This window comes from Mustela nivalis (genome assembly GCF_964662115.1).
Source record: "Mustela nivalis genome assembly, chromosome: 6".
NCBI classification, from domain to species: Eukaryota; Metazoa; Chordata; class Mammalia; order Carnivora; family Mustelidae; genus Mustela; species Mustela nivalis.
In genome coordinates, this window is record NC_139025.1 from 42,430,130 (window position 1) to 42,448,777 (window position 18,648).

General features: G+C 37.8%; 1 protein-coding gene and 1 pseudogene across 4 annotated transcripts in view; one reads left to right on the plus strand and one right to left on the minus strand.

The window, feature by feature from the left end:
- Nucleotides 1-18,648, plus strand: part of TIMM9 (translocase of inner mitochondrial membrane 9) — a 906,959-nt gene that overhangs the window by 879,379 nt on the left and 8,932 nt on the right. The gene's annotated exons all lie outside the window — the stretch shown is intronic.
- LOC309866948 (large ribosomal subunit protein uL1-like) lies at nt 14,115-18,368 on the minus strand (annotated as a pseudogene). The gene is made up of 2 exons: nt 14,559-18,368; nt 14,115-14,479 (listed from the first exon to the last, which is right to left on the minus strand). The product of its transcript is annotated as a large ribosomal subunit protein uL1-like (transcript).

Consider the following 18,648-nt stretch of genomic DNA (forward strand, 5'->3'; position numbering starts at 1 on the left):
TATTATAAATTAAATACTACAATATTAGTATGAAATAGCCCAATATAAACTTTTTAAATATTAGCAAGTAGTTAAAAAATTTTAAACACTGTACAAAGAAAACATTTGTGAACCAAACTGAATTGTTGATTTCCAACCTATGCCACAGTTCCATTTATCCTGGGTTCATGTTTCAAGCTTATATATACAGGGTAGGTCATTCTTAATTTTCATGGCAACTGTTGCCCTAAATTTTGATGTTAATTTCTGGGGAACAGTAAGCTAGTTAATATGCAAAAAAAGGAGATTTGGATATACTAAGATGGGAGCCTAGAAATTCTGTATATTCTTTGCCATGGAGCAATCTATTTTCTCAGATAGATTTGACCCAACTCCTCAAAATCAACCTGATTTTCCAAGGTCCTTCTAATCAAAATGGATTCTGTAATACTATCTAGCTGCATAAAGGAGGAAGTCCTCTATCTATTGAAAGGAAAATTTGGACAAGATACACTGTTAGGTGAAAAAAGCAAGTTGGAGAACAGTATGTCTAATTCATTTTCTGTGGTAAAATGGAGAAAATACAGTTTTTTTTTAAGATTTTGTTTTTTATTTATTTGACAGAGATCACAAGTAGAGAGAGGCAGGCAGAGAGGGAGGGGGAAGCAGGCCCCCTGCTGAGCAGAGAGCCCAATGTGGGGCTCAATCCCAGGCCCCTGAGATCATGACCTGAGCTGAAAGCAGAGGCTTTAACCCACTGAGCCACCCAGGCGCCCAATACCAATGTATTTTTATAGTTGCTTGTATATACAACTATAAAATTAAAAAATCTTAAAAATTAAGAATGACTATTATTAACCTATGGGATGGGAATGAGCAGATGAGACAAGGTGGAGAGGAGGCTTTTGCTTTATGCCATTTTCTTCAGGTATGATATCACCTTTTTGAAAAATCAAAATTTTTAAAGATCTTACTTGTTTGAGAGAGAGAGAGAGAGCACAAGCAAGGTGAGGAGCAGAGGGAGAAACAGACTTCCCGCTGAGCAGGGAGTGTGACGTGGGGTATAATCCCAGAACGCTAAGACCATGATTTAGCCGAAGGTAGATGCTTAACCAACTGAGCCACCTAGGTGCCCTGAAAGGTTAAATTTAACATATACACTACCTTAATGACAAATGCATATCCATCTAACTTAAATTTGAAAAAGGTGTTTTGTTAGCTTATGTACTAAAATTAGTTTCTTTCTTTCTTTCTTTCTTTCTTTCTTTCTTTCTTTCTTTCTTTCTTTCTTTCTTTCTTTCTACTGGAATTTCTGTCAACTCTCAACTCCTGGGTGTTGGCTGCTCTCTCTCTCTCGCAGCAGATGAGTGCCTCAAATGTACAGTAAAAATGGCCACAGATGCATGAGTCTTAGGCTTATATTACTCTGATACCTTCCAAGGAAGAGAAAACATCTTTCCTTCTCTGGCAGTAAAGGCCTAAGAATTCTGGGCCATCCTTTTTGATCCCTGAACCAATCACTGTGGTCAGGAGTTAACATATTGTACCCTGATTGGCCATGCCTGGGTCACATGGGGTTGCCTTCACTTGGACCACACAGAAAAGGGAGATGTGTAATGAACCGTTATCTTCTGTAGAGCCAATTGTGCTTCAATCCAGAACAAACCTAAAGGCTCAGGACTTTATATCTAGACTTGCTACAGAATCCAGGGAGCCATGATGCTAGGAACATGGAAAATGACCATTAACTATCCAAAAATACGCTCTCCATTTATGTGGGCTGCCAAGTTGAAACTGGAATATGACATCTTTCTCTAAGACCCTACCTGAGTGCAGTTATTGTTGCAAACTGGGAAACACAATTAAGTCCCTTCCCCTCACAGACTGTTTATTCCCTCCTGGTATAGTTTTTGAGTCTAAACTTGAATGGTGAGACAAAGGAAAATTTCTGATAAAAGCAATATAAGAAGCTCTGGTTTCAGAAATGCTGAGGTGATCTTCACAAAACTGCCACCTTTTTAGAAAATAAAAAACTCAGCTAAGCCTATGAAAAAGTCTTCTAACATAGGGGCGCTTGGGTGGTGCAGTTGGCTAAGCATCTGACTCTTGATTTCAGCTCAGGTCATGATCTCAGGGTCCTGGGATCAAGCCCTGCTCTGGGCTCTGTGTTGAGGAGGGAATCCACTTGGGACTATCTCTCCCTCTCCCACTGCCGCTCCTCCTCAAGTAAATAATAAATCTTTTTTAGAAAAGTCATCTAATCTGATACCTGGAGATAAAAGAATAGGTGTGCAGTTAGCAAGTTACCCGATGCGTGCATCTTGCAGCTTTCCAGAGCCTTGGGAGAACACGTCTGCTTCAGGAGAGAATGCAGTTCTACTCAAAACTGGCCACACCCCTCATGCGTTGTGAGAGGAAACAGGGTGAGCTAAACCACTTGAATCCCTGAAATATTAGCTCCCTCAACTATAAAAATGGAAATGATGAGTCTGTTTTGTAAAACTGTGGAGAGTTATATAATGTCCTATTGCTGTTTCAACAGATTACCCCAGATTCAGTGGCTTAAAACAACACAGACTCACCATTTACAGTTCTGGGGGTTAGAGGTCCTAAATGGCTTGTCAGGACCACATTCTTGCCAGAGTCTCTAGAGGGATAATCCATTTTCTTGTCTTTTCCAGCCTGTGAGGCTGCCCACATTCCTTGGCTCATGGCCACATCACTTCAACTTTTGCTTTTGGGGTCATATTTTCCTTTATGACTCTGACCCTCTTTCCTTGCTCATAGTGATCCTGGTGATTACCTTGGCCCATCTGTGTCCATTAGGACACAGGCTTGTTCGGAGACCATTGTTCTGCAGTACCACAGGAGTAGAAAACAAAATAATCTCTGTGAAGATTTTCAGTGTTGTGCTTGCCACATAAGAGTTAACTGACCAAATTCCAATTTGCAGAATTTACGTTTTGACAATTCATATGTTTGACTATGCATCCAGTCCGCCATTTAATTCTTGCATATTCAATATCTAGTGGGGGTGGGACACATAATTCTATGTTCTTATGGATGTCAGCCTCACTTGTTTATATATATGAGCTCTGTGTACTGACCTCAGAAGATACCTTCAGTTCAGAAGTGAGGGACAGTCCTCGAATGGAACCATTTTAAACAGCAAAATCGTTAATAAGCAATTTCTCCATAGTGACCCTTTAATGAAAGCCAAACAGAACACATAGGTTGTGGAGAATTTTCAGAGAATACTCCATGTCCTAAAAGACGTTCCAGCTTATAAAAGATAGTTAAAGGGTTATTTTTATCAAAATATGTTGTAAGAGGTCAAGGTTAGGCAATAGAGTTGTTTGTGCCTCAGCAGATCTCCTCATTTGTATTATCAACAGGTTCCTAGGGTGTCCCCATATTCCTCCTCTGGAAAGGGTCCTGCGGACTTTGAGCTGTGTACTCAGTACACCCCAGTGTCCTGAATCAGGGTGGTGGATGCTAAATTGTGGTGTTTCTCTCATGGCCCATTATACTCTAAGGTCCTCATTGGCGAATAAGACTCCCCATGACTTTGAAGATGTGCAGAATCCCAGAAAGATTCGTGAGGCTTTGTTAATATGTCTAAAGAAAGGTAAAGGAAGACAAAAGACTTCATTAATTTTATTGAAAAAAAGAAATATCCATGATACTCAGAGGGGTCATTTTTTTTGCGGTAATGAAGTTTGTATTTGGTATGATGGGCCATCCCTAGTACGTGTTCCCTCTGGTTAATAATAGTCTTTGTTTGGTAGGCACTCTCCTAGGAGGGAAGGCTAATGTAATACTCACTGAGTTTTCTGCTGCTGGCTGGGAATTATCAATAGGTCATAAATAAACTACCACCACATAGGAAAGACAATAAGATTATATATACTCCTACTACCTCCAATTACAGTAAGAGGAACAATTATAAGGTTGTACTCCTACAGCCACCCTAGGGAGAAAATGAAAGCAAAATGTTCCATTAGCTTAATGAAGAGAGCACAGCAGAGCTACAGTCAGATTTTCTCACTATTAGCACCTATGGTGTGCCCCAGCGCACAAGGGAAGCTCGGTACAGGGTAACAATTAAACTTTCTGACAATTAGCCCCTACCATGTATGTTCCCTGAACCCAAAGGAGACATTTCAAAGAATTACATTTACGTTTTTCTCTCACCTCTTGACTATGAAATTTTAGTGAGTCATTTATTTGCTTGTGGAAATGGAGTCGGGACTGAAAGTTTATCTTACGGCTGATGATCAAGTACCATTGGCAGGCTTGCTGGAAAGTACACATAAACTGAGTGGTACATCTTGTTAAAGGGAGGTCTCTGAAAGACGAAAGTGGAGAAATGGTCACACTGACCTAATTAGGGAACAGATGGACTGAATCAGTGTTAGTAAGTTCAGGGTTTAGAGTAACTTCACTCTTACCTGTCTTAGGAAGGAGACCAGTTGGTAGGGGTGGTGCTGGAAAGGCATGTGAGGTCTCTTTATTCCAACTGCCAAAGAATCAGGTTTGCTTCCTGGGAGGCGCTGTATAGAGGAGGGCACTCCTGAGACTGGCTGCCTCGTGCCCAGATTCTGGCCCATCACCCCACCTTGTCAAACTCCAATTCCCCTCCTCTACGAAACGGAGGTACCAAACTTCCAGGGGTCATTGGGAGGATTGAGGGAGAAAATGCCCAAGGATTATAATCAACAGTAAGTGCCTAACAAATGCTAGTTGCTAGAATTTCCGCTCGGAATCAGCCTAGAGCATTACGCATTTGTATGGCATAAGTAAATATTTGTGTGTAATGAATCCTTAAAATTTCTGTCTGGAGGACCAAGATTTAAACTTCACTTGAGTGGTAGAGGGTGAACAGCTGACTTTGTTTCTTTTCAATTTAAGAAGTAAAAGATGTTTTTGCAATTTGGGGAGGCAACTGTCTGAACTGTTCTACAAATCGTCCATAAATATATGGACAGATAGGGACATATAACAGGTACCCCACCGCCCCTGTTATTCAGAGCATACGAGGCTTTTGCTTGGTCCAACTTCTCCTCCACCCCATGATCTAGAATACTGACCTTGATCACACTAATCCACAACTGGTCTTGCTTCGTGGACTGGGTACCCCCAGTCCAGCAAGCCCCACCTGTACAAAGAAGTCTCTGGGCAGGACAAAGCACTTCTTAAGTGAAGGCCAACTCCTCTTCCTTGAAGCTGGCTTTGACCAAAGGTCAACTCCAGTGTAAGCCTTTCCCCATTTTATACCCCAGGACCGCCAGGACACCTGTTGGCCTCAGTAATTCTGAATTAGAATGAGTTCAACACAGAAGCCTCTCTTACCACACTTTCCTGGAGTTCGTGCCTTCAGGAATCAGGTAACTTCTCAGTTTAAATCCTAGAATTACTGATAGAAAGCTGAAAAGGAAAATGTCAAGTCAAATAGCAGACTCTATCTTACTGAGAAACAGCATTCCCTGGGATAGAGTGTTTGAAGCATTATTATCCTTAGTATCTGTGGATTTTGCTGGTGTTTTGGAAGGTAGTTTGCAACTGCAGTTAGAATTTAGGTGTTTTATGATATTGCCACCGTTGTTTAATTTTTTCAAGGGGGGTTTTTATTATTTATTTATTTAAAGAACATGGGAGGAGGGGCAGAGGGAGAGGGAGAGAAAATCTTAAACAGGCTCCATGCTCAGTGTGGAGCCCAACCTAGAGCTCGATCTTACGATCCTGAGATCATGACCTGAGCCAAAATCAAGTGGGACACTTAACTGACTGAGCCACCCAGACACCTCACCACAGTTGTTTTAAAATCATTTAGTTTGTATGAAGATACTGTATTTGAAAAGTAAAAGTCCTTCACCTGTCCTTGTGACACTTGCTGTTCTGTGATAAGCAAGGTCACTTCCTGAATGGTGAAGAAGTTGTTTTCATAGCACTTGCTGCTCTCTTCTGATCACCAGAAAGTTCACTCTTGCCCCCCACCACACCTGCCTTTGGTTTCTATGACAATTGTACATTATTATGTTGTAAAAATTGTACCCCACTTCTATCCTCCAGAACTCTTCATTCTTCTTCTTCCTTTTTTTTTATCTAAAGAATTTATCACTACTGACATACTACATATTTTACTTACTGTTGTGATTTTGTTAACATTTAGAGCTCCAGGATGTGGGATGGTAGGCCACAGTTCAACAAAAACCATAAGGCAAAGTGAAAGGGAAAAAAGGGGGGGTGGGAGGTTGGGGAACCAGGTGGTGGGTATTATAGAGGGCACAGATTGCATGGAGCACTGGGTGTGGTGAAAAAATAATGAATACTGTTATGCTGAAAATAAATACATTTAATTAAAAAAAAGAAAGAAGGGGAAAAAAGAGAATAAGAGAGAGAAACCCGATCAGGAAGCTTCCATAAGAGAAAGATTTTTATAACTCCACAACTTGCTTTCCTAACCTCGAGTCCTGTGATCATTGTCACTGCCATCACATTTTCCTATTACAAACAACTTGTCTCTTCTCTTTTCCCAAAATTATGTGACTAGAAATGATAAAATTTGGTTCATGTAAAATTTGTTTTATATGTACAATAGAAATACAGAAGGTGATAGGGACCTTAGAAATCATGCAGTCACCTTGCCTTCTTCCCACGTTTTTGGGATAAAGAAACTGACAATAAGTGATATAGTCATGATTGTACATGCACCAGCACTGCCTTCTGTTTTAGTTTTGGGATAGAAAAGTCTTGTGACTTTTTTTTTTTTTAAGTCTTGTGACTTTGTAAAAAGATTGGAAACCTGTCCTTATCAAGACAGAAGCTCCCATAAACTTATGATGCCCATTTGCAATCTTGAGGTAATGACATGAGATAAGTCACTGTATCAGATGGACCGTGTGAGTAAGATGAGCAGAGTGATTGACATGGTGTGATTTGAGAGGTGGTATGAAGGCCCTATAACCCAAGATACAGAACACTCTCGGTGTCAGAAATTACACCCTTGGTTTTTATGCTCAGCTTTACTCTGCAGTCCTATTTGAAAAGCAAATCCTCTGAATGGTGGAACACACAGGTTCCCAATACTTGAGTCGGGACACAGAAACTTTGAAGTGGTCCCAGAAATCTCGGATACAGTAGCACTGAGATTCTAGGATTGGAGAAAGAACAGAGTGGAAACCAGGAACGTGCTCAAAGATGAAGCAAACATGCCGAGAGTCTGCTGCCTACTTAAGGCCAGCTCTGAGTTTCTTCTCCAGTTAAATGGGTTAAATAAATTTTTTAAAAAAAGGCTTTATAGTGTTAATGGTAGGATATGATGCAGAACTAGTCATGGTGTACAATGGCCCTGGGAAGCAGTGACACACAGTTATTTAACAACTGTTAATTTTACTAATTAACTCTTGGTCCTTCTCACTAAGTGAATACTGATGAACATGTAAAGATTGGTGCAGAACATCTCTGGGTGTTTTCTTCCTTTGATGTACCTGGCACAAAACAAAGCTTGTTTGGTAGGCTGAGATGAAATGAAAGTGTGCCGTCATGTGTTGAGGGCAGGGTGGTCACCTCCTGATGTAGGCAGTGTAGAGAAGCTGAAACACAACATAAAACTGACCAAACATTGGTCTGGTTTTTATTGTCGCGTGCCAACAATTCTAAACAATGTTAGTGGCAAAACTGTATCTTGTTGGTCTAAATTCTAAATAATTCCTGTGGTTATTGTTGAGTTGAAATAAAATACATAGAAATCACAGATTAGCACATTCTGATAACTTACCTTTAAGAAACAATGCATCCTGCATGTAAGTTAATTTGGAGAATTCCCAATTATACCTCAGCCCCCACACATGGATTTGGCTGCATCCATTCCTTTCCAAAGTAATAGCTATTGAGGACTGTTAAAGCCTGCTCTAAAGGCAATTTTTTTTTTTTTAAGATTTTATTTATTTATCAGAGAGAGAGGGGGGAGAGAGCGAGCACAGGCAGACAGAATGGCAGGCAGAGGCAGAGGGAGAAGCAGGCTCCCCGCTGAGCAAGGAGCCCGATGTGGGACTTGATCCCAGGACGCCGGGATCATGACCTGAGCCGAAGGCAGCTGCTTAACCAACTGAGCCACCCAGGTGTCCCTAAAGGCAATTTCTATCTTCAAATTTCGTGGTACTACATAATACTGTGTTTAAACAGTATACTTGAAATTTATAATTTATCACAGTGATTTTAAAGATTAAGAAACAACTTGAGTCACTTCAATCCAGTCATTATGGGAATTTTTTTTTTTTTTAGGATTTTATTTATTTGTCATTTTATAGGATTTTTTTATTTTATAGGATTTTTTATTTATTTGTCAGACAGAGAGAGAGAGCGAGCACAAGCAGGGGGAGCAGCAGGCAGAGCAGGCAGAGGGAGAAGCAGGCTTCCTGCTGTGCAAGGAACCCGATGCAGGACTTGATCCTAGGACCCTGGGATCCTGACCTGAGCCGAAGGCAGCCGCTTAACCGACTGAGCCACCCAAGTGTCCCTGGGAAGTTTTTAATTACAACAGTGAGACAACATGCTAAATGTGAAATATGAACTTTTTGCCCGAAAAGTGTAAATCTTTTTTCAAACATTGAATCTCTTACTAAATTTGAATTGTATTTCTTTTCTATTGAATTTTATTTGAATTGTATTTCTTTTGTTGTATTGAATTCTTTTGTATTGTATTGAATTATATTGTATTTTATTTGAATTGTATTGAATTTTATTTGAATTGTATTTCTTTTTTATCGTTAATCATTTTTTTTTTCAAGTGAAAAATAACTCAAGGAGGGTGCCTGGGTGGCTCAGTGGGTTAAAGCCTCTGCCTTTGGCTCAGGTCATGATGCCAGAGTCCTGGAATCAAGACCCGCATCAGGCTCTCTGTTCAACAGAGAGCCTCCTTCCCTCCCCCCGCCCCCGCCCTGTCTGCCTTTCTGCCTACTTGTGATCTCTGTCTGTCAAATAAATAAATGAAATCTTTTTTAAAAAAAAGCTTTAAAAAAAGGAATAACTCAAGGAAATAGAATGCTACATAGTGGTATGATTTAGTTATCTAAATTGTACTTTTTACAGATGTTTTGATTTTATTAAAATTATATCAGTTACTGTATGCTATTATGCATTAACTGTGACAGACCACTGTGTAGGTATTAATTCCCCCCTTTAAAGTGCATTAGTGTAACTTACAAGTATTCATACTTTTTATTTGTTCTGTAATAAATATTTCATTTTATTTTTTTCCCCATTGGCATGATTATTATGCCAGTAAAAAACAAATCAAAACAAAACAATAAAATACCTTCCCAAAACATCCATATACATACAGCCAATAAAAGACAATTTTCACTATCTGAATTCCTTTTCTGGACATCATTTTTATTCCTTTCATGATTATCACTGAAAATAATTTTGTCACATGGAGGTGATAGGTATTAAAAATAATCTACTCCAGGTGCCAAATACTCTAGTACGCCACTAATATCTACACTGATTCTACACTGAGATCTTCAAGTAGGATCTAGTAACAAGTTGCTGCTTTGAAATAAGGCTTTACCTTGTGGTTGATTTTTCCAGTGATTACTAAGCCAATGAGCCATGTAAGTACAATTTGAGTTCCATTTTTAACTTCATCAGAAGAAAGGAGTTCTTATTATTACAATTACTTTGTCTTTACTGGTTAAATTAACATTCAGCTATTGAGGTTGCTGTGCAACAGACGATATTATTTTACCTACTGTGTGTTCAAAGTAGTCTTGTCACAGTAACAGCATGCTAGCTTGAAAAGCCTTATAACAAATAGGTAAATACATGTCTCTTGTGAATTAAAAGGGGGTAATTATGTCAGCTTTATTGCCTTTGTGGGTGAACAGCTAAAAATAATAGAACTAAAAATGTCAGGTAATATTTAACATTAAATACAAATAATCACAAGATTGTTATAAGAATGAGAATGACTTACAAAACATAATTTTTAGTTTCTCTTGATAGAGTATTCAAATTAGAATATGAAAACACATGCATAACTCCTCCTTTATTTGCCCTTCATTTTAGGCAGCCCCAGTTCTATACACTAGAGTTTCAATTGCTGCAATTTTCCTGTCAAAATAGATCTTTGCTATAAAGACCCCCAAATTATTATTTTTATTTTAAAATTTTATTTTTATGCTTTAATCAAACAAAACTCAAATAAATCCTGATATTGAAAATATTTTGGCTTCCTAGAAACATGTAAATTATCTGTATGGGATGTGCTTATTACTGAGATGCATTTAGAAACAAACATCCAAACTTGCAATAGAGCTTCAAAGTAGTCTCTTTGGTTAATTAAACACTTATTCCATTGAGTCTGTCATCATACCAAGTCTTTCTGGAAATTCCATTTTCTTTGTGAATGGCCTTCAAATCATGTGGCATATTCTTCCAAATATTTGATTTCTTAAAAATTGAGTCCCATGAATATAAGACAGTTGATTAAGCTAGATAAAGTGGGTTTTATTTAAAGAGAAGAGGCAATCATAAAGTTTATTTTTCTTCTGTAGCTTCTAAATTGGCTTTGAAGGCTTTTGCAAAGAGAAGTCCCCTCATTATTTTTCTGGCTATGATGGATTCACTAGAACCATCTCTAGAGGAGACTAATTTGAAAGACGATATGCATTTGAATACATAAGCTGGTAGAGTTAGTGAAGTGAGTCTCATTTAAAAAAAATAGTCAAACAGATTCTAATGGCTTTTGATACAAAGCAATAATTGGTGGCATTAACTAAGTTCACTGCGTTTTAGCAAGAATGAACTGCTTAAAGTTAGAAGTCACTAGGGAACTGTCTGACATGACCAATTTCAGGATCATATTAAATTCTCTCCAATCTTTTTCTCTTAAATTTTGCCTAGAACATTATCAGTGATAGATTAATGACACTATTTTGCATATATAATTATTCTTAAACTTATTCTAAAAATGACTTGAGGAAACCAGCAATAAAGGATATGACAATAAACATCAATTAATGAAAATCCATATAACAGGGTAGTAATATCAAATAAAAATTAGATACAAGGAGAAAATAGAGAATAGTAAAAGGAACACAATATGAAGATGATAACCAAAAATATATTTTAAAAGCTCTAGAAAATGTTGAATAAAGGTCAAAATTTCAGCTCTTAGCTTTTAGTTACCAAAGCAGAGGAAAATTATCTGTTAGAAGAATGTATATGTGTTTAAGTTCATTTATTCTATGCATAAAAGGAGAAGCAGTGAAGCTGGTTAGCCTAATTAGATGAAAACTTTTACACTGTTGGTGGGAATGCAAGTTGGTGCAGGCACTTTGGAGAACTGTGAAGATTCCTCAAAAAATTAAAAATAGAGCTACCCTATGACCTGGCAATTGTACTACTGGGTATTTACCCCAAATATACAGATGTAGTGAAAAAAAGGGGGGCCATATGTACCCCAATGTTCATAGCAGCAATCCCCACAATAGCCAAACTGTGTAAAGAGCCAAGATGTTCTTCAACAGATGAAAGGATAAAAAAAGATGTGGTCCATATACCTAATGGAATATTACTCAGCCATCAGAAAGGATGAACACCCAACTTTTGCATCAACATGGATGGAACTGGAGGAGATTATGCTGAGTGAAGTAAGTAGAGAAAGTCAATTATCATATGGTTTCACTTACTTGTGGACCGTAAGGAATAACATGGAGGAGAAAGAAAGGAAAAGTGAATGGGGTGGGGGGTGGGGAGGAACCGGAGGGGGAGATGAACCATGAAAGACTGTGGACTTGGAGAAACAAAGTGATCATTTTGGGGGGTGGGGACAGGTGAGCCTGGTGGTCAGTATTAAGGAGGGCACATGTTGCATGGAGCGCTGAGTGTTGTACATAAACAATGAATCTTGGAACATTGCATCAAAAACTAATGATGTATTTTATGGTGACTAACATAACACAATGCAAATTTTTAAAAAGGAATATTTAAAAAAATAAATAATTGGGATGCCTGGGTGGCTCAGTCGGTTAAGCTGCTGCCTTCAGCCCAGGTCATGATCCCAGGGTCCTGGGATGAAGTCCCACATTGGCTCCTTGCTCGGCAGGGAGCCTGCTTCTCTCTCTGCCTCTGCCTGCCTCTGTGCCTGCTTGTGCTCTCTCTCTCTCTCTCTGACAAATAAATAAACAAATAAAATCTTTTAAAATAAATAAATATGTAAAAAAAGAAAATCTACATCTGACGTTGCCACTAACACAAAGTTTGAACTTCTCTGTACTGCAGTAAATATGGGAATTCAGTATGCTGTTTTCCCACATTTTGCTAGCACATGACAAAAAAAAAATTGGAATGGAAATAATTGGGACCTACTTCTAGTTCAGAAGTTATGAAGAAAATAGAAACAGCTGACATTATTCAAGGGTGAATCAAAAGGAATGAATGAGCAACACCTATGTACTTTTTCTTTCTGTGTACCATTAATTCATACACAAACCTTATGAGGTTAAGACTCCTGGTTTACAAGTGAGGACTCTGGGCCCATGGCTGACTTGTGCAGAGATGGCATTTGAATTGTGTCTGCCTAGCCCAAAAGCCAGAGTATATTCTCCACAGACTACACTGCTTATTAGCCCCTCTGAGGACTTTACTGAAAAACTATCTTGAGTAGCATAATGAAAAGTTACTCCTATTTTAGATTCCCTAAGTGTCGAATTCTGATTCTCAAACCCCTCCAAAATAATTTTTCTACACTCATCTGTGTTTCCACCTTTCTGTTCACCGTATACCACCTGAACTATTATTTACTCGATACCTTTCTTTATAAATGTTCATTTTCAATTTATTTTTTAAATTTAATTTAAATTCCAGTATAGTTTATACTGTTATATATTCAATTTTAACTTATATTTAAGAAGGAAACTTTATAGGACTACTAAAAACGTAAAACCAGTGCATTTGCTAGAAACAGAAACGTAGAGAGAGATACCCATTAGTAGCTGTGGGTTCATGCAGCCCCTAGGAAGCTCTCAGGCGCCACCAACTGGGCATCCCCAGGAACCCTCTGATGCAGGTCTGGGAAGTTAGGAAGGTCCTCCCTTCCTTGGGTGTAGAGGAATGGTCTTCAGCGGGAGTTACTGAGGGTCTCAGAGGCCTCGATATTATCCTACCATTCATTTTTCCACTTTCAGACATCAGAGAGGCTTGGCATTGTGGTCGAGACTCAGATCTGGGGAAGATGAAGAAATATGCCCACCTTCTATCAGAACTCTGCAGCTTAGGGTATTTTATTCAATCAAGTTAATTTGGGCAAAAGGGTCAGTAAAACAAAAGTAAACAAAATGTCCCTATTCTGTGGGGAAAGAGCAAATTATTTTCAACCCTTTTTAGCATTCTAAGATTTAAGTATCCTTGTTCGGTAACTTTAGATTTTCAGGAAGCTAAATTTGACAATTCAAGAAGTGTTTTATTATATCAATAAATCAAGCAGTTTGACATTAAAAGCTATGTTACCAACTGAATAAATATTTTCCTATTTAGAGGAAAAAGTATTTCAAGAAAACTCCAGGGATAACAGCTAATACTTAAAACATTTCTATATCTTTTAGACTATAAATTCTGGGAAAGCAAGCAATCTTTAAATTTTTTCCTATACCTAGTACAGTATGTCACATAAATGTATGTTTCACAATATTCTGGATACATTCATTTCCTTACCAGACATCAGACTCAGGTTTAATCAGTGGTTCATCTTATGAAGAAATGACTTTCACATGTAACAATTAGTTATGAATGGCATAGACTACATCTTGGATGACATACAGAAAAACCTTCTAGAATCAAGCTCTATTAAAGGTTTGTGGGCTATTATTGTTATTTGTTCGATGTTTCTATTGGCAGATTTTATTTTAATTTAGTCTCACTTTTGACAGATGACTGTTTTTTCAAACCTTATAGTACGAATTTTGAGGGAATGTCCTCCTATGAATAATGACGAATTGTTAAACTTTAGTAAAGTTTATAAACTCTTACACCTATGTAAGTGATGAATCACTTAATTCACTCCAGAAGCCAATATTGCACTGTATATTAGCTGAAATTTAAATAAAACAATAAAAAAAAAACACACCCACTCAATTCTACAGCCGGTTTATTAATTCCAAGGGCCTGGTCAAGCAGTGGAGTAGGCATCCCTACAAGATAAGATACAGCTGAACATATAAAACCCAAGCCCAAAAGGGACACTTAACTGATCAATCAGTAGAACATGTGGCTCTTTTTTTTTTTTTTTTTTAAATGTAAGCTCTAGGGTTTATTAAACTGTGCCTTAGTACAGGTGGTGGGGCTTGCCCATGGTGCTCTTGAGGTATAAAGCTCAGACTTTCTGCCAGTTCTTCTTGAGCAATGACACCAGGAAACTGATAGCTAAGTGGATGTTGTACACAAGCTCATCACCTGTCATCTTTATGTGGAAAGATGTAAGTAACAAACTTTTTTTGTTTTTTTTGTTTGTTTGTTTAATTTATTTTTTATTTATTTTTATTTATGTGGAAAACATCCACTCCAAGATGCATCACCTTCTTCATCTTGAATTTGTTGGTGGACTTCACTTCATCTACTTTGGCCACCATGTTCTCATTCTGGGTCAGCAAGGAAGGCAACCTGCCAGCCTTATTCAGGCTTGGGCCCAGAATTCGTGGGCTCTGCTTGATCAGAGATTCTGAAGCCAAAAATGTATCCTACTTCTTGGCCAGGTTCTTGACTAATTTTTTATTCTTGTTGAGTTTCTTTAGTGCTTCATGTCCACATGAGGGACCTGTGAGGGATCTCCACTGCCTTGGCCTCATCAAAGTGCCACTGGTCCCTCAAAACACATATGAAGAACTTGGGGCAGGAAGTGGACTTAAGACTGATGGCAGCCAGGAAACATTTGTCCTTCTGAGGGTTATAGTTCTTCAGGCTGATCTGCAGTTCCACCGTCTCCAAAAACTTCCAGCACTTGCACTGGTTCCCATGTAGGACTTCCTGTACCACCTCATACAGGGTCACAGGAGACTTTGCTGCTCATGGTTCCTCACGTCAAAGGAACCACAAAACAGCAGAACATGTGACTCTTGATCTTGAGGTTGTGAGCTCCAACCCCATGTTGAGTATAGAACTTACTTAAAAAAACAAGAATAAAACCAAAAGACCCCACCAAGGTCAAATGGACAACTCATATAATTTTGATAATCTGAAGCTATAACTGTCTCATTATAGGCAGAGACAGTTACATGAAAAGGCCATTCTTAACTTATGATATAGAAGGGAAAAAACATTGAATACCTACTTGGAGAACTTGGTATCATTTAAAGCAATAATCCTTGAAGCTAGGAGGAAAGGGAGGATCACAGAAGTTAAGTAATTTACTCAGGACCACCCAACTTGTAAGTGGCAGGTTTTGAAATCAGCTGTGTATGACTTCAAAGATTGTAGATTTCCTCTACACCACTCTGCCTTTGTGGTTAATGGATATGTTCAAAATAATCATTTGGAATTCTTGGATACTGGTGACACTATTACATCAGTATATGGGAATCACTGAAAGCTCTGGCTTTATGGGATGAGAGGAGTCACAGCATATCAGGTCATATTATATTGAACAAAATCAGGATCAACTCTGGTGAATAGTGGGGAACTCACAAAGCCATTGTAGAATGAGTTCCAGAAAGGATTTCTGAGAAGGGAGCACCAAGGGCTTTAAGGTTCACTGAAGCATAACTGCAAAGAATGTGTCCTATGATGGGCAGCAACCGCAGGCCTCAGCTGTTGCTGGTCTAACAGGCTGAGCCAAAGCTCTGCACAGTATGTCTGAAGAAGTGTCACAAATGGTGACAATTTCTCTCTGAATAGTGCTATAGATGGCAATCACAGGGCAGAAATTACCTGTGCTGAATGTGGACCGAACCACTGTTTGAACAATGAACTTCTTATACACACATGCAAAACTATGATCACTCAAACACCATTGATTTGTTTTAGGTGGAAAGACAATCTGCTTTATTATGTATTTAACATTTAACTACTCCACTGAATTAAGACTAAGCTTCTTTTGTGTTTCTCGGTGGCACTGGGAATACAAAGATGGGAAGATAAATGTCATTGTCCTCAAGAAGTTCAAAATATTGGCATGGGAGGTGGAGGAAAGATTTGTAAACTAATAGGTGAGACCAGTGCTCTGGAGCTTATATTTCTCTTTTACTTACTTATACACACGTATATATGTGCATGTATACATATTCAAATGAAACAAGGCTTAGAATATATTCCGAAGGTAGAAGTTCTACTGTAGGTGAACTAGAGAAAACATTAGCTTATCAAATATAACATATTTTACTCTACCAAGTTATGTAAGTTCTTCCCTTACATATTTTCTTTATAATCCTCTTTATACACCATTCTGTTTTATTCATTGATCACACGAAGGCAAATCTCATACTAGCATATGTGAATAGGCATTCAAAATTATCAAAGAAAAGAAGACAGAGTGGAGGAATGTAGATTTAGTAGGCAGATGTGCTTTTGTATTTGCATCCTAGAGTGGAAGTTAAATATAGCAATAATTTCCTTAGAAATTTATATTTATCTATCTCTCCAAATCTCAAACATTGGAAACCAAAAAAATATTCCATGTATACACTTACTATCTTAGACGTTCAGGTTTCTGGAATTCTGTTTGTCAGACCTGCACAGATACGATGTTGCCTTTGGGAGGCCCTTCTGTCCTGTTTGCCTGGGGAATACCAACCATCACTTCTTTGAACAGTTTCTGTATTAAAAAATGTATAGAAGTAGCCTTCCATATTACAATGCTAATACATTGTGGGAGTCATAAGGTACTATCCAAAATCAGATACTATTTTTTGTTTTTGTGTTTAGTTCTGGAGTGGCACATAAGAGTACAATACAATAGAGTTTAACATTGAGTTCTTTTTTCTTTTAAAGATATAATTTATTTATTTGACAGATGGAGATCACAAGTAGGCAGAGAGGCAGGCAGAGAGAAGAGGAGGGGAAGCTGAGCAGAGAGCCCAGTGCAAGGCTCGATCCCAGGACCCTGGGATCATGAACTGAGCTGAAGGCAGAGGATTTAACCTACTGAGCCACCCAGGGGCCCTAACATTGAGTTTTTATTGACTAAATTAAGGTTTCCCTTTCAACTAGATTACACAGTAATTTTTAATGTGAAGTCACACCTTATGTTCAATTGTGTTTAGGTCTTCAATATTAGATATAATGGCATGTTCTTTTAATAGAAGGAAATACATATCCTGGGCATGAAGCTACTGATATCCACATCAGTTAAAAAGTCCTCTTGCCATTATAATTAAGCTATGCACATTACTAACCACTTTTTCTGATTACTTCCTTAGCAAAAGTAGAGTTAGAGGCTTGGTATTTGCTTTATTTAAAAAAAAAAATCTTTTTTTTAAAGATTATGGACAAAGATAGTTCTTTAGGGAAATGTTAAAGTTCATTTTAAATGTAAACTTCTATATGGTAATTCATAACTTTAAGGTAATTTTTATCAATTCTTTCTGGACTTTAAAGTAATAGATATGTAATACTCTGTAAATATATGTTATAGACATGGTAAAAATAAAATATCTGGCAAAGAGGTTCTCAACAGCCTCCAGCATGGGCTAATAATCTTTGCTAATTGTGCCAGATAAATTTTTAGGTTGAAATGTAGAAGACTGACAACCTGTCCTGGTGGTGAATCTAAGAAAACAGTTCTTCAGAAATTAGTGAGTGCATAGGAGACTGCAGAATACCGAATTGCATTCATTAACACTTATTAAGAGACCAAGTAAAATACTGTACTTTAATCCCCATTAAGTACTGTACTTTTTTTACTCCTAAAATATAAGTGATTTAAGTTGTTCATTTTAGATAGGTGAAAGCTAAAATTCTTTCTGAACTTTTAATTATTAATTATCCATTTTACCAGAACATATACTTATTAAATTTTTAAATGTCAGACTGACATATTATCATTTGCTGTTTTGACTTTTCTCAGCTTAGTTTTTATGAGGTAGTTCAGGACAACTGCAGCTCACACAAGTGCTCACACTTACCACGCTGCTTCTCCAATGCACATATATTATACATTCGCTTCAGCAACTTCACAGCTGTTTTCATTTTTTGTTCGATTGCTTTCAGCCCATTATTCCCTATGCACTGTTGTTTCTGGGAGGAAAGTTTTATTGAGCAATTTGGAAGTAATTTGAAGTAGTATAGTCAAGCAAATGAGTCTTTTTTTTTTTTTTTAGGGGATACATTTTTTAGATAAAAATCTTCAAAAAAGAATATTGAAGTCTGATGCTTAAATATTTTGAAGATTAGTTAAGAAACATTTAAGTCAAATGTTATCTTTCTAAAATGTATACATAACTCATTTTTACTATCACTCATGCACCGTACTAGTCTGGAGAATAGCGTTGAAGATGCAACAAATATTCTTTGAACACTTCAATAAACACAATGCAAACATTCACTTTAATAATGTTGCCTTTGTTAATACAAAACTGAGTGCATTTTTTTTCCTTGCCCCGGCTGAGCCATGACTAGCTGAGTAGCAACAGCAGAGTGCTGAAAGAATTTTTCAACAGCAATTTGCTTGTTCCA